Here is a 23,136-nt window from a genome sequence, read left to right as displayed (position 1 = left end):
TTGCCTGTGGCACTTAAGTAAGATGTTGGCACCCCCACTGAACAGGCACTGGCTGGAACATCCCTACCACCTAGGCTCAAGTGTCCTTGGGGCCCAGGTGAAGCTCTCAGGCTGTTCAGCACCTGCAGAGCTGGGTGCCACACCAAACCTCCCCCCACCACTGGCCCTGCCTCAGTATGTTCCAGGGCCAGGGCCTCATAAGGAATCTGAGCTTTATCCCTGCACAGAGACCTGATCACCAGTTTATGCACCCTTTTGGCCATACCAGAAAGCCAGAATAGAGCCCCTGCAGCCAACACTGGCCCTATGTGACCCCTCTATCAGGAACTGTTTCTATTCCTTGCTTGGCCCCTATACCATACCAGTGGTTCAGGCAAGGCATTCTACACCTGAGATGACAAAGGGGCACAGCTCACCAAAGTGCAATGCCTGATACTGCCTTTCTGAAACTCTGTGGGTCCTCTCCTCGGGTTCACTTTGGGTGACCTGTTCTCCCCAACATGCCTCATGACCCCAGTCATCCACTCACCTGGGAACTGGGGAGCAAGGGTACTCTGGCAGGCAGCAAGGATCACTGAAAGACAAAATGGGATGGAAAGAGCACCCAGTGTGGCCCCAGTGTCGGCCAGCAGGGAGCACACATCAACCCCAAGGAGGAAGGAGCTTTTGTGAATCCTGCACGAGCAGCCACTCCTGCCTAAGGACTGTGTCCTTTCTTGGGCAGCCTTGAGGCCTCTAGTCCCAGGGTCTCCTCCCATGGAAGGCACTTGGTTACCCCAAGGTCCTCGTACTGTATTGTCACCAGGCTGGGCCTCAGCGTAATCCTATTGAGCATGATTTTTAAGTCATCATCTCTCTTCAAGACAGTATGAGGTCTCATCATTGACCCAACCCCAGGAATAACACCACAGGAAGACCCTGGTGCCCTCCAACTTCAAGAATCCTGATGGATTGGCTTACCTTGGGCATCAGGGACATTTCCTTCACCAATGAGACTTGCAGTACCAGCTCATGGGGTATTAGGGCCTCAACGGCAGCCCTTGCCCACAGGCTACTGGACTCCACAGGGGCTTCACTTTTCCAATATCTGAGGGACAGCGTGGGGATAGGGTGTGAATGCATAGCAGGGGCAGGCAAGGAAGGGTACACTGGTTCTAGAGCTCAGTCGACCCAGGTGAGGCTACCAGGGTACCACCCCTGAAGACATCCTGGTTCTGGAAAAATCTTCCTGCCTTGCTGGAAAACCACTGGGTCTGTTGGTCACTGACCAGATAGGACCACTCTGACTGGGTTAGCTTGTCCAACACAGCTAACCCTACTGCTTCTTCATCCCCTATGATCTAGGTCCTGACCAATATCCAGGTTAGGCATACAAACACAGACCTGACCTTGTGTGGAGGACCAGTGGCACGAGTTGCATCCAAAGATTCCCCAGTCAGTACCTGGGCCTACATCCAGGTCACAGCACTCAGGTGCAGGCTGTGTGCACACACTACATTCTGGGAGCTCAGGCTGTGCACCGTGGAGACAACTTCCTCCCATAGTTGCTGCCCACCACAGTCCTATACGCATCCCAAAGATGAGAAAAGGGATTCACCCTGGACTATGGCACACTCTCTCATGAGGCCTTGGTGCACCCTGTGTAGGAGTGGGAGCCGGGGATCAGGAGGGGCCCAAGCATCCTTAATGGGCTCAACTTCCATCTGAAGCCCATGCATGTGGCAGGGGACCCCCAGGCCTTGGTTGAGGCAGGAAGCAGGGATGGGGCATGCTGGGCACCACTGTACAGGTACCCTGGCTTGGGTGTCAACCTGTTTGACCAAGCACTGGCCAGAAGGTCCCTAAGTCCTAGGGTCCACGACCCTGTGACCCTCGTGAAAATCCCAGGTTGCTAGGTACCAACAGAGCTGGATCCCCTGCCAAACCTCCCTCCCTGCTGTGAGATCTTCAGCCAGAGCCTCCTACTAAATTTAAAACCAGCTCCTGCACAGAGTCCAGATCTCATGTCTGCCCTCTTCCAGCTATTTCATCAAGGCAACCCAGAGATAATTCTGCTACTTAAGATAAGCGAGGGCACAGGCTCCACGTGAACCACTCACCCTAGAACTGCTGCCATCCTTGCTTGCTCCAGCTGCTGGCCAGGGTGTCAGATAAGGAGATCTGGACCTCAGAGCCCAAGGAAACACAGCTCACTAGGAGCGCTGCCCTAAGCTGCCTTCCTGTGTATGGGTCCGTCCTCAGGTTTGCATCAAGGGACTCACCCAGAACCCCTGCTGCCCCACATGGGCCAATGACACACTCCATCCACTAACCTGGAACCTGGTGTAAACCAGCCTGGCAACTCTTCTCACTGAAATACAGCAAGGGGCAAATGGACCTGAGAGAGAATCCTCCAGCATGGCCCTGCATCTCAGACAGCAGCAAGCCTATACCACACCCATGGAAGATGGAGCTTGGGTTGGGAGTGCCTCAAGAGCTCCAGCCTTCAGGGTCTCTTCCCTTGGAAGGCACATGATTACTCCAAGGTCCTCTTGCACCACTGTCACTAGGCTGGGCCTCAGTGTAATCCTATTGAGCACGATTTTTAAGTCATCATCTCTCTTTGAGATAGCATGAGGTCTCATTATTGACCCAAGCCCAGGAACCACACAACAGGAACCCCCTGGCAACATCCCACCTCTAGGGCACAGGTGGATTGGCTTACCTCAGGCAGCCCTGGAACTTTTTTTCCAAAGCGGCTGGCAGACGCAGCTCATTGGCTTCTGGGGCCCTTACCAGAGCCATTGCCCCCTGAGACTGGACTCCACTGAACTTCCTTTGGTGACATCATCTGTGGGATAGGGAGGGGGACTGGTGTGTACAGACAGCTAGGCAGGCCAGTTTACACTGGTTCTGGGGGATGCTTTGGCCCTGTAGGCTCAGGTGAGGCTATCCAAGAGCCCACTCCTGTAGCTGTGGTGGGTCACTCAAGTTCCACCCATCTGGCCTGAAAACTGCTGGGCATTGTGGTTACTGGGACAGAGAAATCCACCTGGATAGGATCGTTGTGCTGGAAGTGCCTACCCCCACTGCTCCTTCCTGCCTCTGAGACCCAGGTCCTGGGAAGGAACCATACTGGACAGGGAAACAATGACTTGGCTTAAGCATCAGAGGACCATTTCAGAAAGACATACCCAAGGAGCTCCCCATGTGGCCTAGGATCATTGCCCACTGCAGTAACATACACATCCCAAAGATTGGATACAGGCATGGGGATAGGCCATGGCCCAGTCCTCCAGTAGGGACTGAGAGCCCCCCATGGAGAAGAAGCAGCCCAGACACAGGAGGGGACTTGGCAACTTTTTGGGTTCAACTGAGGCTGAAGCCCTCAGATGTGGGCTTCAAACACCAGCCTGGCTGAGGCATGTGGCGGGATGGGGTGTATATGAAACCAACTTACAGGTGCCATGACCCATGGGTTGATATCCCCTAATTTGCACTGATCAGAGCATTCCTGCAGCTTAGGCTCCAGCGGCTCCATGGCCCACATGAAGCTGCAAGGCTCAGCGTACCTGCAGAGCTGGCTGGCCCACCAAACCTCCTTTGCTGCTTCATTGTGGTCCTCAGCACTGGTCTTGGCAGTGAATCTGATCCATGCCCTGCTCAGATGCCTGGTCCCCAGGCCCCCCCCCCCCCCCCCCCCCCCCGCCAACTTCTGCTCACATGAGTAAGGCAACCCAGAGGTGCTATAGCCCATTTGGGACAAGTGGATGCACTGACCCACATAAACCTCCCTCTCTTTGTCCCTGCACCAGGCCAGCCAGGGTTCCAGGTGGAGCATTCTGCATTTCAAAGGCCAAAGAGGCACAGATCACTCAGGAGAACTGCCTGAGGCTGCCTTCTAGTATATAGATGAATCCCCTATTCAGAACTCCATCGGGTGACCCTTCCAGACCCCCTGTTGCCCCACACAGGCCCAATGACACCCTCTATCCACTCACCTTGGACACAAGATCAAAGAATGCCCCACCAGGCAGCTCATCCCACTGGAAGACACAGAGGAGGAAAGGAGCTGAGGAAGGAGCCCTGAATGCGGCCCTGTAACCAGGACAGCAGGGAGCACACAGCATGTCCAAGGAGGAAGGAGCTTGGGGTGCATGCAGGACGAGCAGCTGCACTTTATGTGGACCTTGACCTGGCGTGGGGGGACCAAAATACCTCCAGACCCAGGGTCTCTGCCCTTGAAAGGCATCTGGTTATGCCAAGTTCCTCTTGCACCACTGTCACTAGGCTGGGCCTCAGCGTAATCCTATTGAGCATGATTTTTAAGTCATCATCTCTCTTCGAGACAGTGTGAGGTCTCATCATCGACCCAACCCCAGGAACCACAGCATGGGAAGTACCTGGTGCCATACTATGTCCAGGGCCCGAATGAACTGGCTTACCTTGGCCAGTCCCAGAAATTTCCTTCACCAATTGGACTCACAGCACCAGCACCTGAGCTGCTGGGGCCTTGACCACAACCCTTGTTCTCAGAGTACTGGCCCCAGTGGGTGCTTCCCTGATGACATCATCTGTGGGACAGAGTGGGTATTGGGTGTGAATATACAGCAGGGCCGGCAAGAGTGAACTTTTTCCAAAATGTGCTTTGGCTGAGTTGGCCCAGGTAAGGCTTCCAGGAGGTCAAACCTGTGGGCATCTTGGTTTGGGCAAACTCTGCCCACCCTTGCTGGAAAACTGCTGGACCTGTTGGTCACTGACCACCTAGGGCCACTCTGGTTGGGTCACATGCTTGAAGCAGCTAACACCACTGATCCTTCCTCTCTCAAGACAGAGGTCCTGATTAGTACCTGGGCTGTAAAAACAAGTGCTGGCCCAGCCTTGGCATCAGAGGATCAGTGGCATGAGATACACCTAAGAATTCCCCAGTTGGGACCTGGGCCTATCAACATGGCATCTCTCTCCATGGCCAGGCACTGAGGTGCAGGCTGTGTGTACAAACTGCATCCTGGGAGCTAAGTTTGTACACCCTGAAGACAAATTCCTCTTCCATGCAATGCCCACTGCAGTCCCACTCACATGCCATAGATGGAGAAAGGGCTTTGGCCTGGACCATGGCCCACTCTTCTGTGGGGCCTTGGTGCCTCCTGTGTGGCATGGGAGCCTTGGACCAGGAGAGGCCCTGACATCCTTCATGGGCTCAACTCAGTCCAAAGCCTAACCATGTGTCAAAGGAACATCAACTCTTGGCAGAGGCAAGAAGCAGGGATGGGGCATGCTGGGCGCCACAGTATGGGTGCTTTGGCCTGGGTGTTGGCACCTACCTGCCTGGGCACTGGCTGCAGCATCTCTATGTCCTAGGCTGCAGTGACCCCTCAACCCAAGTGAAGCTTTCAGGCTGCCAAGCAACTGCAGAGCGGGCTGCCCTGCCAAAACTCCCTCATCGCATAATGTGGTCTTTTGCCCAGATTTCCTATGGTATCTTAGCCTTGTCTCCTCAAGTAGGCCTGATCCCAGTATCCATCCACTCTGGCCAAATCTTCAAGGCAACCCAGAGTCTCTCAGCCCACCTGGAAAAAATGTTGGCACTTGCCCCGCATGAACGCAGTCCATGATCCTTTCCCATTTCTCAGTTGGCCCCTTTACGAGGCCAGGGATTTAGGCAAGGTGTGCTGGGCCTCAGAGCCCATAGGGTCACAGCTTGCTCTGGAGTACAGCTCAATACTGCCTTCCTGTGTCTCCACGGGGTCCACCCATAAGACTTCTGTCAGGTGACCCACACTTCACTCAGCTCCTCCACAGATGCCCCATGATACTCACCATCCACTCATCTGGGCTCTGGGACAAAGCGGGGAAGCCCTGGGTAATATATCACACTGAAAGAGACAAGAGATAAAAGGAGCCAAAGAAGGAGCTGCCCACAGTGCTCCTCAGTCAGTCAGTGGGAGCACATACCATGCCCAAGGAGGAAGAAGCTTGAGTGGAGCCTGCAGGACCAACCGAACCTGCCTGAGGACTGTATCATGGCCTGGGAGCCTCCAGGTCTCCAGTCCCCACATTCTCCTCTCCTGGAAGGCTCGTGTGCACCCGGGGTTCTCTTGACTATGATCCCAGGCTGGGCCTCAGCGTAATCCTATTGAGCATGATTTTTAAGTCATCATCTCTCTTCAAGACATGTTAGGTCTCATCATTGACCCAGATCCAGGGGCCAGACCACAGGAAGTCCCTGGCACCATCCCACATCCAGGGCCTGGATGGATTGGCTTACCTCGGACAGTCACTGTCATTTCATTCTCTAGCAGGGATTTACACCACTTGCTCATTGCCTGCTGCACCCTTGAACACAGCCCTGCTCCAGGGGCAGTGGAAGCCACTGGGGCTTTCTTTGGTGATATCATCTGTGGAACAGGTATGGGGACAGATGTGAATAGACAGGAGGCACACATAGGGTACACTGGCTCCTGGCATGTTTTGGCCCTGTCAGCCCATTTGAGGCTTCCCAAGAGGCCACCCTGTAGGTATGGTGATTTAGCAAGCTCTGCCCACCTTGCCTGTAAACTTTTGGGCCTGTTTGTTACTGGGCCAACAGGGCCACTCAGACCTGGTTCCACTGCCATGAGTGATATCCCTCACTGCTCCATCTTGCCCTTAAGACGCTGGTCCTGGCCAGGACCTAGGCTGCACAAGGAAGCACAGGAACAGCCTTGGTATCTGAAGACTGGTCACATGAGACACACACAAGGAGACTCTCTGGGACCCTAGCCCAGGCCACATGGCCTCCTAGTCAAGACCAGGGCACTAAGGGACATGTTGCGTGCACATACTGGATTCCAGGAGCTCAGGCTGTGCTCCCCAGAGACACATTCCTCTTAATGTCACTGTCCACTGCAGTCACATACACATCCCCAAGATGGGGTACAGGCAAGGGACTAGATCATGGCCCTGTCCTCTACTGGGGCCTTGCTGCCTCCAATGGAAGAGAAGCCCAGGACCAGAAGAGGTCCTAGCATCCCTGTTGTGCTCAACTCAGGCTGAGGCTCAGCCATGCAGCCTGCGAACGCCATCCCCTGGCCAAAGCAAGTGTTAGGGATAGGGCATGCCTGGCAACATCCTGTAGGTGCCTTGGCCCATGGCCAGTACTCCTGTACCATGCACCAGCAAGAGCATTCCTGCAGCCGAGGCTCCAGTGGCCCCATGACCAACGTGAAGCTCCCAAGCTGACAGACACCTGCAGAGCTGGCTGCTCTGCCAAACCTCCCACAGTGCCTCCGTGTGGTCCGCATCCCAGGTGTTCTAGTGATTTTGAGCCCTGCCCCAGCTCAGAGGCCTGATTTCCAGTGTCCACCCATATCCAGCCACACCAGAAGGGCAACCCAGAGCCACTATAGCCCACCTAGAACAACCAGGGGCACTGGCCACATGTGGTCCCTCCCCCAGGGACTGTTTCCATTCCTCTTTTGGTGCCTGAAATAGCCCAGGGTCCAGGAAATCATTCTGCATCTCAGAGCCTAAAGAAGCACAGCTTACTCAGCAGGAGAGTGCCTTCCTATACCTCCATGGGTCCCCACCTCAGGCTCCCATTGCATGACCTGCCCAGACCACCTGCTGCCCCACATCAACCAATAATACCCTCTATCCACTCACCTATAACCCCAGGTCCAAGGGTGTCCCACCATACAGCTTGTCTCACTGAAAGACAAAGGGGCAAAAGGAGGTAAGGAGGGTGCCTCCAGGATGTCCCAGCAACTCGGGTAACAGAGAGCACAACCAAGGCCAAAAAGGAAAGATCTCTGCCAATCATGCATGAGCAGATGATCCTGCCTGCAAACCATGTACTGGTCTGGGGGCCTAAGTCTTCAGTCCTGAGGGACTCCTCCCCTGGAAGGCACCTGGTTACCCCAAGGTCCTCTTGCATCACCATCACTAGGCAGGGCCTCAGGGTAATCCTATTGAGCATGATTTTTAAGTCATCGTCTTTCTTTGAGACAGTATGAGGTCTCATCATCGACCCAACCACAGGAACCACACCCCAGGAAGCCCCTGGCTCCATCCATGTCCAGTGCCTAGATGGATTGTCTTATCTTGGGCAGTCACAGCATTTTATTCTCCAATGGGGCTGGCACCACCAGCTCATGGACTGCTGGGCCTTGACCACAGCCTTGCCCTGGGGCACTGTATTCAATGGGGGCTTCCTTTGGTGACATCATCTGTGGGACAGCAATGTGGACTGGTGTGAATAGCACCAGGGGCAAGTAGGGTACATGGGTCCCAGGCATGCTTTGTTCTGTCCTCCCAATTGAGGCTGCCCAGGAGGCCACCATTAGGCATGGTGGATTGGCAAGCTCCACACACCTTGCCTGCAAACTTCTGGGCTTGTTGGTCAGTGGCCAAGAGGCCACTCTGGCCGGTTCCTACTGCTAGAAGTGGCATCTCACTGCTCCATCCTGTGCCCCAACACAGGTCCTGGCCAGGACCTGGACTGAACAAACAATCTCTGTCACAGCCTTGGTATCTGAAAACTGCTGACATGAGACACACTCAAGGAGGCTGTATTGGAGCCTTAGCCTAGCAACACAGCCTCCTATTCCAGGCCAGGACACTAGGGGTCAGGCTTCATGCACACACTGGATCCTGGGAGTTCATGCTGTGTCTCCCAGAGACACATTTCTTTTATGGTCACTACCCACTACAGTCACCCATCCCAAAGGCAGAGTACAGGCAAGGGGCTGGACAATGGCCCAGTTTCAATGGGGCCTTGGATCCTGCCATGGAAGAGATGAAGCCTGGGCCCGTGAGTGGCCTTGGCATCCATGTTGGGCTCAAATAACATCTAGCCCCACCCATGTGGCTCACAAACACAAGCCCCTGGCTGAAGCAAGCAGCAGGGATTAGACATGGGTGGCAGCACCGTACAGGTACCATGGACCCTGGGTTGGCATCCCACTACCAGATATCAGCCAAAGTATTCCTGCAGCCTAGGCTCCTGTGGCCATGTGACCCACTAGAAGCTCCCGAGCTGCCAGGCCCCTGCAGATCTAGCTGCCCTGACAAACCTTCAGTGCCATGGTATTCTTAGTCTATGTCTCCCAGTGAATCTGATCCCTGCCCTGCTCAGTGGCATGATCCCCTGTGTCTACTCACGTCCAGTCACACCAGCAAAGCAACCCAGAGCCACTATAGGCCACTGATAACAAGTAGAGGCAATGGTCCCATGTAAACGCTTCCTCAGGAACCATTTAATTTCTTCAATTTGCCCCTACACCAGGCCATGGGTCCAGGTTTGTCACTCTGTATCTCAGAGCCCAAAGATGCACAGCTTACTCAGGAGCACTGCCCAAGGCTGTCTTCTAGTGTTTCCAGGAGTCCACCCATCAGGCTCCAGGTGGTTGACCCACACAGACCCCAGTTACTCCCACAGGCCCAGTGATACACTCCATCCACCCACCTGAACCCTGGGTTAAAGGGTACCTCTATCAGGCAGCTTGTGCCACTGAAAGACACAAGGGGATGAAAGGAGGTGAGGATGGAGCTGCTAGTGTAGCCCTGCAACTCATATATCAGGAGCATACAATAAGCACAAGGAGGAAGGAGCTTGCAGTTCATACAGCATGAGCAACCACTCCTTCCTGAGGATTTCAACATGGAATGGGGGGCCAAAATACCTCCAGTCCCCAAGGTCTTCTCCCCTAGAAGGCACCTGGTTACCCCAAGGTCCTCTTGCACCACTGTCACTAGGCTGGGCCTCAGAATAATCCTATTGAGCATAATTTTTAAGTCATCATCTCTCTTCAAGATAGAATGAGGTTTCATCATCAACGCAATCACAGGAACCACACCATGGCACCATCCCAGCTCTAAGGCCTGGATGGATAGGCTTACCACAGGCAGGCCAGTATGTTTCCTTAGCCAAATGGACTCAGAGCACTAATTCATGGGGCACTGGAGCCTTTACCACAGCCCTTGCCCTTGGAGTACTCAACCACTCAACCACATGGGAGCTTCCCTGTTGACATAATCTGTGGGACAAGGTGTGAGTCTGGTGTAAACAGACAGCAAGGGCAGGAAAAGGTACATTGGTTCCAGAGTGTGCTTTGGCCTAGACAGCCCAGGTGAGGCTCCCAGGAGGCCACACCCATAGGCATCTTGATTCAGGCAAGCTCTTCAAACCTTGCTGGAAAACTTCTGGGCCAGTTGGTCATTGACAAGATAGGGCCCTCTGGCTGGGTCCCCATGTCTGAAGCAGCTAACTCCACTCAAACTTCCTCCCCGTGACCTAGGTCTTGACTAGCACCTGGGATGGAAATGCAAGCACTGGCTCTACGTTGGCATCAGAGGACTGGTGGCATGAGATGTACTCAAGAGTTCCTCAGGGGGGACCTGAACCTACCAACACATCATCCCCATCCAGGTCTGGGCACTAAGGGCATGTTGCATCCTGGGAGCTCAGGCTGCACACCTCAGAGACACCTTCTTCCCATGGTCGCTGCCCACTACAGTCTGGAACACTTCCCAAAGACAGAAAAAGGGTTTTGGCCTAGGCCATGGCTCAATCTTTCATGTGGCCTGTGTGTGTCACATGCAGCAGTGGGAGCCTGGGAGCAGGAGTGGCCCTGATATCCTTTATTGTCTCAACTCAATCTGAAGCCCACCCATGTGGCAAGGGACAAAGTATTTGTCTGAGGCAAGCAGTGGGCATGCCAGGCACTACTGCACAGATGCTCTGGACTGGGTGTGGGCACCTCCTTGACCAGGTATTGGCTGGAGGATCCGAGTCACAGGGTCATTAGACCCTGTGACCTATGTGAAACTCCTGGGTTGCCAAGCACTATCAGAGCCAGTTGACCTGTGAAACCTCCCTCCCTGCCATGGTATCCTCAGCTCAGGCCTCCTTCTGAACCTAAAACCAGCCTCTACACAGAGCCATGATCTCCAGTGTTTGTCCACTTCCAGCCACACTCACATGGCAACCAAGAGCTGCTTCAATCCACCTAGGACACTGGCTGCAGAGGAACCCTCCCCCAGGAACATTTGTCATCTCTTGATCTGCCCTTGCACCAGGCCAGAGTTCCAGCTAAGGCAATCTGGACCTCAGAGCCCAATGGGGCATAGCTCATCATGAGCACTGTCCGAAGCTGCCTTCCTAAATCTCCATGGGTCCACACATGAAGTTGCATCAGTTGATCCACCCAGAAGCCCCTCTTACCAAAACAGGCCAAATGACACCCTCCATTCACTCACCTAGAACGCCAGGTCCAAGGGTCCTTTGTAGGGCAAATCTGCTCACTGAAAGACACCAGGGGATAAAAGGAGCTGAGAAAGGAGCCGCTAGCACAGCCCTACAACTCAGACAGTAGGGAGCACGCCCCACTTCCAAGGAAGATGGAGCTTGGGTACATCCTACATGAGAAGCCTCTCCTGACTGAAGATAGCATCATGGCACGGGAAGCCTCAAGTTCTGAAGTTCCCAAGATCTCCCCTGGAAGGTACGGGGTTACCCAAAGTTCCTTTACACCACTGTCACTAGGCTGGGCCTCAGCATAACCCTATTAAGCATGATTTTTAAGTCATCATCTCTCTTCGAGTCAATAGAGGACTCTTTGGCCCAATCCCAGGAACCACAACATTTGATGCCACTGGCATCATTCCATTCGGGGGCCTGGATAGACTGTCTTACCTAGGAGAATCATGGATGTTTCCTTTGCCAACAGGGTTAGCACTAGCAGCTCATGGGCCACTGAGACTGTGATCAGAGCCCTTGCCCCTGGGGCACTGGAATCCGCAGGGGCTTTTGTCGCTCCCCCTCTTCGTGGAGGAACGACACAGGATCCTGCCTAGGCTTCATATCCGAGTCACGGCACCATTATGTCGCTCCCCCTCTTCGTGGAGGAACGACACTAAACCCTGCCTAGGCTTCATATCCGAGTCACGGCACCATTATGTCGCTCCCCGTCTTTGTGGAGGAACGACACAGGACCCTGCGCTGTTCTTTCGTCTGCTCAGCCCTCCCCGGGTTTGCTGCTGGTTCTTCCCGGGTTGGCTACTGTCCCTTCCACCTCCGTGGAAGGGCGGTTCCCCCTGGCCACTTTCCCCACTTCCGCAGGGGAGCGGCATACCGCCGGCCGGCTCTCTCGGGGGCTGCACAGGTGTTCCCCTTAGATGTTCCTCGTGCATGTTGTCTCTCTCCTCCTTTATAGTCCTCTTCCACCAATCCCAACTCTGCTACCCACACGCCAAGTACGCTGCTCTCCTCCAATCAGGAGCAGGTCCTACAGTTTATTGGTTAAACTGGAGGCAGCTGTGTAGAAGCTGTTTCCCTTCTCAGCGCCATCTTGTGGGAGAGCAGATGCATAGAATAAGTCTTAATTCCAGTAACTTAGTCTGGGTCCGAGTTGCTCCCAGTTGCTCCCCACAGCTTTCCTTAGAGACATCACATGTGGGACAGGGGCTGGTCAGGTGGGAATAGACAGCAGGGCAAGCTCTTGGGACACTGGTTCCAGGTTATGCTTTCACCTCGTGAGCACATGGTTGGCTATGCAGGAGGCCACCCACATTGGCTTGGAGTGTTGGGCAAGCTCTGCCCACCTCACCTGCAAACAGTTGGGCCTGTTGGTCACTGAGCCAAAGAGACCCTCTCAGGCCACATTGCATTGTCCAGATGAGCTACCCCCATTGCTTCTTCCAGTCTCCTACTCCAAAGTACTCTCTGGGACCTGGGAAAGAAAGTGTAGGCACAGCCATGAAGAGGCTCCCGCAGGTCCCTAGGCCTAACAACATGGCATTTTAACCAGGCCTGGGCACTCAGGTTCAGGCTGTGTGCACACACTGCATGCTGAGAGCTCAGGATGTACCCCCTGAAGATACTTACTCCAAGGATCACTGCAAACCACAGACTGTACACATTCCAAACACGGGATACAGGCATCAGGCTGGACCATAGCCCATTCCTTCCATGGTCAATTGGTCTGGCAATGGAGGGACAGGAGGCTGGGCCCAGGTGGGTTCATGGCATCCTTGTGGAAGCTCAAACCACTTGGAAGCTCAACCATGTGGCCTGCAAATGACAGCCCTTGGACAAGGTAAGCCATAGGGAAGGGCATGCCTGGCAGCACCCTGCAGCTGCCCTGGCCTGTTGAACTTAAGTCAGGTGTTGGCACCCTGCCGAGCAGGCATCGGCCACAGTGTCCCTGCAACCTAGGGTCCAGTGAAGCTCCCAGGCTGCCCAATACCGGCAGAGCCAGCTGTCCTGCCAACCCTCCCTCCATGCCTTGGTGTGGTCCACTGCCAGGGACTCCTATGGAATATCAGCTCCACCACCATGCAGATTCTATCTCCAGTGTCTGTATACTTTCAGTCACATTAGCAAGCCAACCCAGAGCTCCTACAGCTCACACTGGCCAAATGGCAACAATGGTCCCACGTGACTACTCCCTCAGGAACTGTTTCCAATCTTGCTTGGCTCAGCATTCAAATAAGACAATTCTGGATCTCAGTGCCTATAGGGGCACAGCTCACTCAGGAGTACTGCCCAAGTCTGCCTTCCTATATCTCTGTGGGTCCACTACAAGGGCTCTCCTCTACTCACCCTAAAAAGATCCTCTGCTCCCATGCACAAACCTCATGAACCCTGCCACCCACTCAACTGAGACCCAGGGCACAAAGGTGCCTCGCTGGGTAGTAGGGTTCTCTGTGAGGCACAATGGGCAGGGCCGGCTCTGTGGCATAGTGAGTAAAGCCACCGCTGGCAGTGCTGGCATCCCATATGAGCACCGGTTCGAGTCCTGGCTGCTCCACCTCCAATCCAACTCTCTGCTGTGGCCTGGGAAAGCAGTGAAAGATGTCCCAAGACCTTGGGCCTCTGCACCTATACGGGAGACCTGGAAGAAGCTCCTGGTTCCTGGCTTTGGATTGGCGCAGCCCTAGCCGTTACGGCCAATTGGGGAGTGAACCAGCGGATGGAAGACCTCTCTCTCTGCATCTCCTTCTCTCTCTAAGTCTGACTTTCAAATAAATAAATAAATCTTTTTAAAAAGGACACAATGGGGAGAAAGGAGGTGAGGAAGGTTCACCCAGTATGGCTCAAGCCATTGGTGCACAGGGAGCACAGATGAAGCCCAAGTAGGAAGAAGCTTTGGCAGAACCTGCATGAACAGCTACTCCTGCCTGGAAACAGCATTCTTGCCTGGGTAGCCTCAGGATCTCCAGGCCCCAGGATCTCATCTCTTCTCCTGGAAGGCATCTGGGGACCCTGGGGCCTTTTGCACAACTGTCACTAGGCTGGGCCTCAGAGTAATCCTATTGAGCATGATTTTCAAGTCATTATATCTCTTTAAGGCAGTATGAGGCCTCATCACCCACCCAACCCCAGGAATCACACCAAGGGGAAGCTCCTGGGGCCGTCCCACCTCTAGGGCCCAGGTGGATTCGCTTACCTCAGGCAATCCTAGAACTTCGTTTTTCAGAACCAGCTCATTGGCCTCTGAGGCCTTGACTACAGCCCTTGTTCCTGGGCACTGGGCCCCATCGAGCTTCTTTTGATGACATCATCTGTGGGAGTGGGAGGGGAACCAGTGTGAATAGACAGCAGGATACACTGGTTCCAGGCTAGAATATTCTGGCTTTGGCCCCATTTGCTCAGATGAGGCTATCTAGGAGCCTACCTCTGTAGGTGTAGTAATCTGGCAGGTTCTACCCATGTGGCCTACAAATGCTGGGCATTGTGGTCTCTAATAAAGAAAGGGCCATTTAGGTAGGACTGTCCCTCTGGAAGCACCTACTCTTATCTCGCCTTCCTGCCCCCCAAGACTCAGGTCCTTGTCTGGAACCAGACTGGATGGCAAGAAATGACTTGGCCAAAACCTCAGCATTCCATTCCAAAGAGACATACTTATGGAGGCCCCCATGAGGCTCTGGGACTATCAACACTGCATAGCCAGTCATGCCCAGGGGCTCAGGTGCAGGATGGGTGAACACAGTGGATCCTGGAGGTTTAGGGAGTACCCCCAGGACACATTTTCCTCCTATCATTCCATCTCATACACTACCCAAGATGGGGTATGGGCATCTGACTGGACCATGATTCACTCCTTGGTGTCTCCTGTGGAGAAGTGGGAGCCCTGGCTCAGGAGGGGCAATGGTATCCTTGCTGGACTCAACTCAGTCTGAAGCCCATCCGTGTGGTATGCGAATGTCAGCCCATGGATGAGACAAGTGGTGGGATGTTGCGTGCATGACATAACCCTGAAAGTACCTTGACCTAGATCTTGGCTCACCCTGATCAAGCATTACCCGGAGTATCCCTAGGTCCTAGAGTTCAAGGGCACTACAACACTCACGAAAATCCCAGACTACCAGGCAATGGCATATCAGGTTGCCAAGCCAAACCTTCCCTCTGTCATGGTATCTTCAGCCTGGTCCTTCTACTGAATCTAAAATCTGCAACTGACAGAGGCCTGATCCCAGTATCCATCCACTTCAGGCCATACCAACGAAGCAGTATAGGACTGATGAAGCTGATCTAGGACACACACAGGGACTGGTCCAATGTGAACTCTCCCCCAGGATTGTTGACATTCCTTGCTCTACCCTTCTCTCCAGACCAGGGTTTTAGGTAAGACGGTTAGGAACTCAGCGCCAAAGGGGCACAGCTCACAGGAGCATTGCCAACGCTGCCTTGCTAATTCTCTCTGGGTCCACACATCCAGCTTGTATCAGCTGATCCATCCAGAATCCCTACTGATCCACATAGGCCCAGTGACACCCTCCATCCACTCACCTAGAACTTCAGGTCCAAAAATGCCCTGCTGGGCAAATCTGCTCACTGAAAGACACCACGGGATAAAAGGAGCTGAGGAAAGAGCCTCAGTACAGCCCTGAAACTCAGAGAGCAGATAGCACACACCACACCCAAGGAAGATGGAGCTTGTAAGTCTGACTGTGAAAGTCAGACTTACACAGAGAGAGAAGGAGATGCAGAGAGAGAGGTCTTCCCAGCCTCTCCTACCTGGGGACTGCTTCCTGGCTTGGGAGCCTCAAGGTCTCCAGTCCCCAGGGTCTCCTCCCATGGAAAGCACTTGGTTACCCCAAGGACCTCTTACCATTGTCATTAGGCTGGGCCTCAGCGTAATCCTATTGAGCATGATTTTTAAGTCATCATCTCTCTTCGAGACAGTATGAGGTCTCATCATTGACCCAACCCCAGTAACTACAACATACATTGCCACTGGAATCATTTTACCCAAGGGCCCAGATGGATTGGCTTACCTTAGAGTGTCACAGAGATTTGTTTTGCCAAAGGGGCTAGAAGCAGCAGCTCATGAGCCACTGAGATCTTGACCACAGCCCTTGCCTCTGGGGTACTGTAATCCATGGGGGCTTCCTTTGGAGACTTCATCTGTGAGACAGGGAGGTGATTGGGTATGAAAAGACAGCAGGGGCAAGCTTTGTGTATATTGGGTCCAGAGCATGCTTCCGCCCCGTGAGCACAAGGTTGGCTATACAGGAGGCTACCCATGTTGGCGTGGAGTGTCAGGCAAAGTCTGCTCATACCACATACACAAGTTGGGACTCTCGGTCATGTGCCAGAGGGACCACACATGGGTCGTGTGGTCGTATCCAGAGTGGCTACTCCCAGCACTCCCTCTGGCCCCTGACCCCAAAGTATTGGCCAGGACCTGGGCAGGACAACCAAGAGCATGCACAGCCTTGTTCCTAGAGGACTGATCACAAGATGCACCCAAGGAGGCCCACATACCCATGTGGCCTGGGCCTAACACAGCATTCTGATCAGTCCTGGTCACTCGGGTGCAGGTTGTGAGCACATACTGCACCCTAGGAGCTCAGGATGCACCCCCACCCCAAGACATTTCTTCCCACCACAGAACCATATACATCCCAAACATGGGGTATAGGCATTGGGCTGGATCATGGCCCACTTGTTCCTTTGTGAATTAGTCTCTATGATGGAGGAGCAAGCCCAGGAACAGGTGGGTTCCTGACATCCTTGCTGGCATCAAATTATTTGGAAACCTACCCAGGTGACCTGCGAATGACAAGCACTAGATAAAGAAAGTTGTTGGGGAGGGGCATGCCTGGCAGCACCCTGCAGTTGCCCTGGCCTGTGGAACTAGAGTCAGATGTCAGTACTCCCCTGACCAGGCCCCAGCTACAGTGTCCCTGCAACCTAGGCTCCAGTGTCATTGCCTCTCACATAAAGCTCCAAGGCTGCTGGCACCTGAAGAACCACGTGCCCCACTAAACCTTGCTCCCTGCCTTGGTGTGGTCCATGGCCCAGGCCTCCTGTGGAATCTGAGCTCCGCCTCCATACAGAGACCCTACCACAGTATGTATGCACTTCCAGCCACACGAGCAAGCCAATCTACAGCCCCTGCAGCCCACACTGGCTGAGTTGTGGCACTGGCTCCATGTGACCCCTGCCTCAGGTATCTTTTCCTATCTCACATGGATAGGCATTCTGGACGTCAGTGCCCAAAGGGGCACAGCTCACTCAGGAGCACCTCCTAAAGCTGCCCTCCTGTATCTCCATGGGTCCACTCCTGAGGCTCACTTTGGCTGTCCCACCAAGACAACCTGCTCCCAAGCACATGCCTCATGAATCCTGGTCATCCACTCACCTGGGACCTAGGAGGCATAGGTGTCCCTCTGGCAGCAGGGCTCACTGAAAGACACAGTGGGGAGAAAGGAGCTGAGGAAGGTGCACCCAGTGTGCCTCATGGTTTCAGCGCATGGTCAGCACAAACCAAGGCCAAGGAGGAAGGAGCTTGGTGGAACTTGCATGAAAGGTTGCTCTTGCATGGGGACTACATCCTTGCCTGGGTAGCTTGGAGATCTCCACTTCCCAGGTTCTCCTCCCCATGAAGGTATGTGGGGACCTCAGGGCCTGATGCACCACTGTCCCTAGGCTGGGCCTCAGCGTAATCCTATCGAGCATGATTTTTAAGTCATCATCTCTCTTCAAGGCAGTATGAGGTCTCATCATCGACCCAACCCCAGAAACCACATCATGGGAAGTCCTTGGTGCCATCCCAACTCTTGGGCCTGGATGGATTGGCTTACCTCATTGTGGACATTTCATTCTCTCATAGGGCTGGCAAATCAGTTCATGGGCTGCTGGGGCCTTGACCACAACCCTGCCCCAGAGGCAGTAGAACCCATGGAGCCTTCCTATGGTGACATTATCTGTAGGGCAGGGAAGGGGACAGATGTGAAAAGACAGCAGCGGCAGGTAGAGTATAACAGTTCCAGGTTTGCTTGGCCGCAGCACCCAGGTGATGCTTTTTAGGAGGCTACATGTAGTGTGGTGGATTGGTAAGCTCTGCACACTTTGCAGGTAATCCGCTGGGCCTGTTGGTCACTGGGCCAAGAGGGCCACTCAGGCTGGGTCCTCCTGCCAGTAGCAGCATTCTCCATTGCTCCATCTTCTCCCCAAGATACAGGTTCTGGCCAGGATCTGGGCTAAACAAGCAAGGTCTGACACAGCCTTGGTATCTGAAGACTGATGACATGAGAGACACTCAAGGAGGCTCCCATGGGGCCCTACCCCTGGCAACATGGCCTCCTAGTCCAGGCCAGGACACAAAGGCCTAGACTGCATGCACACACTGGATCCTGGGAGCTCAGGCTGTGTCCCATGAAGATATATTCCTCCTATGGTCACTGCCCACTGCAGTCATGTACACATCCCAAAATGGGGTACAGGCATGGGGCTGGACCATTGCTCAGTCCTCCAGTGGGCCTTGGAACCTCCAGGGGAGCAGAGGAAGTCTGGATCTAGTGGGTCCGTGGTATCCTTGCTGGCCTTAACTCAGGTCAAGGCCCACCCATGTGGCCTGCGAACACAAGCCCATGGCTGAAACAACTGCGGGGAGGATGTGGGGTGTTGGCACCACCCTATAGGTGCTATGGGCAGTGAGTTGGCATGGCCCTATTGGGCACCAGGTAGAGCCTTCCTGTAGCTTAGGCTCAAGCACTTCTGTGACCCATTTGAAGCTCCCTGGCTGCCAGGCACCTGCAGAGCCAGCTGCCATGGCAAACCTCCCTCACTGCTTTGTGTGGTCTTCCCTTCTACAGTACCTGGGCCCTGCAACCACAAAGAGGCCTCATCCTAAGTATCTGACACTTCTGGCCACCCAGAGCCTCTGCAGCTCACCTAGGATAACTAGGGGCACTGGCCCCATGAGAAACCCACACCAGAATTCATTGCCATCATTCTGTTGTCCCTACACCAGGCCAGGGATTCAGGCAAGGTGTGCTGGACCTCAAAGCACAAAGTGGCATAGCTTGCTCTAGAGCACAGCCTAAGGCTGCCTCCCTGTGTCTCTGTGGGTCCAGCCCTCAGGCTTGCATTGGGTGACCTGCCCTGACACTCAGCTCCTCCCCAGAGGCCCCCATGATACTCTCCATCCACTCACCTGGGTTCTGGGACACAAGGATGAACCACCAGGTAGCACACCACACTGAAAGAGACAAGAGGATGAAAGGAACTGAAGAAGGAGCCTCCAGCAGGGCCCTCAACTCAGTCATTAGGGAGCACACATCAAGCCCAAGGAGGAAGAAGCTTGAGTGGATCCTGTAGAACCAACTGAACCCGACTGGGGATAGCATCCTGGCCTGGGGTTCTCCAGTCCCCACATTCTCTCCTGGAAGACTCATGTGTACCCCAGGATCCTCTTGCACCACTGTCACTAGGCTGGGCCTCAGCGTAATCCTATTGAGCATGATTTTTAAGTCATCATCTCTCTTCCAGACAGTATGAGGTCTCATCATCGACCCAATCCCAGGAACCACACAGCAGGAAACCCTTATGCTAGCCCACCTTTGGGACTTAAAAGAATTGGCTTACCTCAAGAAGTCCTAGATGATTCTTTTGCAAACATGATTGCAACATCGGCTCATGGGACTCTGGGACCTTGACCACAGCCCTTGCTGCCATGGCATTGGACCCCACGGGAGATTCCCCTGCTGACATCATCTGTGGAACAGAGAAGGAGACAGGTGTGAGAAGGCAGGAACAGGCTAGGATACACTGTTCCAGAGCGTGCTTTGGCCCTACTGGCCCAGGTGATGCTATCTAGGAGGCCACCCCTGTAGGAATGGAGGGTCAGTCAAGCTCCACCCACCTTACCTGCTCCTTCTGGGTCTGTTGGCCACAGGGTAGAGAAGCACACCTAGGCTGGAACGCCCTGCCTGCTGGAAGGAAGTTATCCCACTGCTCTTTTTACCCCTTGACCCAAAGGTTCTAGTCAGGACCCATGCTGGACAACCAAGAACTAGAACACCTTAGCCCAGAGGATCTATCCCCAAGACACACTTAAGGAGGTGCTCTTGGGGCCCTGGGCCTAACAACACAGTGTTCCAACCAAGCCTGAGTGCTCAGTTGTGGCTGCATGCATACACTGCCTCCTGGGAGCTCAGGCTGTGTCCCCCAGATATACTTCCTCCTATGGTCGCTGCCTACCTCAGAACCACACATATTTCCAACATGGGTACAGGCAATGGATTGGAACATGGCCTACTCCTCCCATGGGGAATTGTTCCCTCCCATGGAGGAGTGTGAAACTGGGACTAAAAGGGTCACTGGCATCCCTGTTGGGTCAGTTCATTTGGAAGCCAATCTATATGCCCTGTGAATGCCAGCCCCTGGACAGGGCACGTTGTGGTAAATGGGCATGCCTGGCACCACACAGCAGGTGCACTGACCTGTGGAAATTAAGTCAGGTGTCAGTACTCCCTGACCAGGCACCAAATGGAGCATCCTTGCAACCTAGGCTCCAGTGTCCCTGCCACCCATGTGAAGCTCCCAAGCTGCCTAGCACCTGCAGAGCTGGTTGCCCTGCCAAACTGTCCTCCTTGCCTCGGTGTGGTCGAGGGCCAGGGTCTCCTATGGAATCTGAGCTCCATCCCCATACATAAAGACCTGATCACCAGTGCCTGCATGTTTCTGCCCATACCAGCAAGCCAACACAGAGTACCTGCAGCCCACATTGGCCAAGTGGCAGCACTGGCCCCACATGACTCCTCTCTTAGGAAACATTTCCATCTCTTGCTTGGCCCCTGCACCATGCTAGGGGTTCAGGCAAGGTGCTGTAGACCTCAGAGCCCAAAAGATCACAGCTCACCCAGAAGCACTGCCATAGCTGCCTTCCTGAAGCTCCTTGCATCCAACCCTCAGTCTCACTTGGGTGACCCGCCAAGGACACTGCTCACCAACACATGACACATGACCCTAGACATTTACTCTCCTGAGAACTGGGGAGCAACTGTGTCCTACTTGGCAACAAGGTTCACTGAAAGAACCAATTGGAAGAAAGGAGCTATGGAAGCAGCAGCCAGTGTAGCACCAACTGTTGGCCAATGAGGAGCACACATCTGCCCTACACAGGCCCAATGACAACCTCCATCCCATTACTTAGAACCCCAGGTCCAAGGGTTCCCCATCAGGCAGCTGGTCCCATTGAAAGATACTGGAGCCCAAAGGAGGTAAGGAAGGAGCCCCCAGCCTTGCCCCGCAACTCAGATAGCAGGGATCACAATCAAGCCCAAGAAAGAAGGATCTTGTGCCAATCCTACATGAGTAGATGATCCTACATGTAAACCATGTTCTGGTCTGAGGGGGGGGGGTAGGGCGTCCGGTCTCCAGTCCCCAGGGTCTCCTCCCATGGAAGGCATCTGGTTACCCCAAGGTCCTCTTGCACCACTGTCAAGAGGTTGGGCCTCAGCATAATCCTATTGAGCATGAAGTCATCGTCTCTCTTCAAGACAGTATAAAGGCAAATCATCAACCCAACTCCAGGAACCACACCATGAGAATTTCTTGGTTCTAACTGATCTCAAGGGCCTTGATGGTTTGGCTTACCTTGGGCAGTCCTGAGCATTTCCTTTGCCTACCAGACTCATAGCACCAGCTCATGGGCTGCTGGGGCTTCAACAACAGTCTTGGCCCATGAGATACTAGGCCCTACCGAGGCTTCCCTTGTGAAAACATCTGTAGAACAGAGTGGGGGTCAGGTGCGAACAGACTGCAGGGGCAGGCTAAGGTGCACATGTTACAGAGTGTGCACTGGCTCAGTTGGCCCAGGTGAGGCTTCCAGGAGGCTACAACTGTAGGTGTGTTGGTTTGGGTAAGCTCTGCCCACCTTGCTGGACAACTACGGGGTCTGTTAGTGTGGGTCACCATGAATGAAGCATCTAATGCCACTGCTCCTTCCTTCCCTGTGACCTAAGTGTGAATGGTACCTGGGCTGGAAATTGAAGCACTAGCCCTATGTTAGTGTCAGAGACAATTGGCACAAAATGTACCCAAGGATTCTCCAGTGGGGACCCAAACCTTCCAAAACTGTCTCTATCCATGCCCGAACACTCAGGTGCAGGCTGGGTGCACACACTGCCTCCCAGGAGCTCAGGCTATACACCTCGGGGACAGCTTCTGTCCATGGTAGCTGCCCACCAAAATCCCATACACATCCCGAAGGTAGGGAAAGGGATTTAGTTTGGACCATGGCCCACTCTTCTATGTGACCTCGGGGCATCCTGTGCAGGAGTGGGAGCTGGGACCAAGATGGGCCCTAACATCTTTAGTGGGCTCAACTCAGTCCAAAGCCCACTCACTGCAAGGGACCACCAGTTCTTGGTCGAGACAAGCAGTGGGGATGGAGCATGCTGGGCACCATTGTACAGGTGCCCTGGCCTGGGGGTCAGAAACCCATCATTGGGCACTGACTAGAGGGCCCCTGAGTCCTATGATACATAGGCCTTGTGACCTACATGAAACTCCAGGCTGCCAGGCACAGGCAGCGACAGCTGTCCCACCAAACCTCCCTCCCTGATAGGGTATCCTCAGCCCAGGCCCCCTGCTGAATCTAAAATCAAGCCTTACAGAGAGCCCCAATTCCCTGTGTCTACTCACTTCCAGCTATACAATAAGGCAATACAAGGCTGCTGCAGCCAACATAGGACAAATTGGAGGACTGGCCCACATGAACCCTCTCCCAGAAATCATTGCCATTCCTTGCTTTTCCCTTGCACCAGGCCAGTTTTGGGTAAGGTAATCTGCACTTCAGAGCTCATAAAGGGCACAGCTCACTCAAGAGCACTGCACAGGGGCTGGTACTGTGACGTAGCAGGTAAAGTTGCTGCTTGCAG

The 23,136-nt window shown here is 54.0% G+C and overlaps 1 long non-coding RNA gene, 11 other non-coding genes and 1 pseudogene across 61 annotated transcripts in view; all 13 read right to left on the bottom strand.

The window, feature by feature from the left end:
* LOC103351270 (uncharacterized) overlaps positions 1-23,136 on the bottom strand; it is a 235,567-nt gene that overhangs the window by 175,627 nt on the left and 36,804 nt on the right. For 31 of the 50 annotated variants that reach the window (XR_011380615.1, XR_011380616.1, XR_011380617.1 and 28 more), the window contains 14 exons: positions 19,838-19,966; positions 19,407-19,451; positions 18,052-18,174; positions 17,610-17,653; positions 16,240-16,369; positions 14,409-14,523; positions 12,567-12,689; positions 11,218-11,262; positions 7,624-7,668; positions 4,425-6,377; positions 3,981-4,025; positions 2,705-2,830; positions 961-1,087; positions 530-574 (listed from right to left, as the gene is read on the bottom strand). This is a non-coding gene — a long non-coding RNA (uncharacterized lncRNA). Of the gene's footprint in view, positions 1-529; positions 575-960; positions 1,088-2,704; positions 2,831-3,980; positions 4,289-4,424; positions 6,378-7,623; positions 7,669-11,217; positions 11,263-12,566; positions 12,690-12,844; positions 12,942-14,408; positions 15,797-16,239; positions 16,370-17,609; positions 17,654-18,051; positions 18,175-19,406; positions 19,452-19,837; positions 19,967-23,136 lie in introns of all 50 variants that reach the window. The other 19 variants (XR_011380605.1, XR_011380603.1, XR_011380606.1 and 16 more) reach the window with 19 other exon arrangements.
* On the bottom strand, positions 809-889 carry LOC127483893 (small nucleolar RNA SNORD115). The gene has a single exon (XR_007910684.1). It is a non-coding gene; the product is annotated as a small nucleolar RNA SNORD115 (small nucleolar RNA).
* Positions 2,553-2,633, bottom strand: LOC127483945 (small nucleolar RNA SNORD115). The gene has a single exon (XR_007910736.1). It is a non-coding gene; the product is annotated as a small nucleolar RNA SNORD115 (small nucleolar RNA).
* LOC127483922 (small nucleolar RNA SNORD115) lies at positions 4,273-4,353 on the bottom strand. Its single transcript, XR_007910713.1, has one exon. It is a non-coding gene; the product is annotated as a small nucleolar RNA SNORD115 (small nucleolar RNA).
* LOC127483926 (small nucleolar RNA SNORD115) lies at positions 6,097-6,176 on the bottom strand. Its single transcript, XR_007910717.1, has one exon. It is a non-coding gene; the product is annotated as a small nucleolar RNA SNORD115 (small nucleolar RNA).
* LOC127483943 (small nucleolar RNA SNORD115) lies at positions 7,910-7,990 on the bottom strand. Its single transcript, XR_007910734.1, has one exon. It is a non-coding gene; the product is annotated as a small nucleolar RNA SNORD115 (small nucleolar RNA).
* LOC127483960 (small nucleolar RNA SNORD115) lies at positions 9,718-9,798 on the bottom strand. The gene has a single exon (XR_007910751.1). It is a non-coding gene; the product is annotated as a small nucleolar RNA SNORD115 (small nucleolar RNA).
* LOC127483966 (small nucleolar RNA SNORD115) lies at positions 11,507-11,583 on the bottom strand. The gene has a single exon (XR_007910757.1). It is a non-coding gene; the product is annotated as a small nucleolar RNA SNORD115 (small nucleolar RNA).
* LOC127483971 (small nucleolar RNA SNORD115) lies at positions 14,256-14,336 on the bottom strand. Its single transcript, XR_007910762.1, has one exon. It is a non-coding gene; the product is annotated as a small nucleolar RNA SNORD115 (small nucleolar RNA).
* Positions 16,089-16,169, bottom strand: LOC127483905 (small nucleolar RNA SNORD115). Its single transcript, XR_007910696.1, has one exon. It is a non-coding gene; the product is annotated as a small nucleolar RNA SNORD115 (small nucleolar RNA).
* Positions 17,900-17,980, bottom strand: LOC127483928 (small nucleolar RNA SNORD115). The gene has a single exon (XR_007910719.1). It is a non-coding gene; the product is annotated as a small nucleolar RNA SNORD115 (small nucleolar RNA).
* LOC127483917 (small nucleolar RNA SNORD115) lies at positions 19,687-19,767 on the bottom strand. Its single transcript, XR_007910708.1, has one exon. It is a non-coding gene; the product is annotated as a small nucleolar RNA SNORD115 (small nucleolar RNA).
* Positions 21,705-21,779, bottom strand: LOC127483978 (small nucleolar RNA SNORD115; annotated as a pseudogene).

The sequence above is a fragment of the Oryctolagus cuniculus genome, chromosome 12 (assembly GCF_964237555.1).
Source record: "Oryctolagus cuniculus chromosome 12, mOryCun1.1, whole genome shotgun sequence".
NCBI classification, from domain to species: domain Eukaryota; kingdom Metazoa; phylum Chordata; class Mammalia; order Lagomorpha; family Leporidae; genus Oryctolagus; species Oryctolagus cuniculus.
This window is presented reverse-complemented; position numbering and strand designations above follow the sequence as displayed.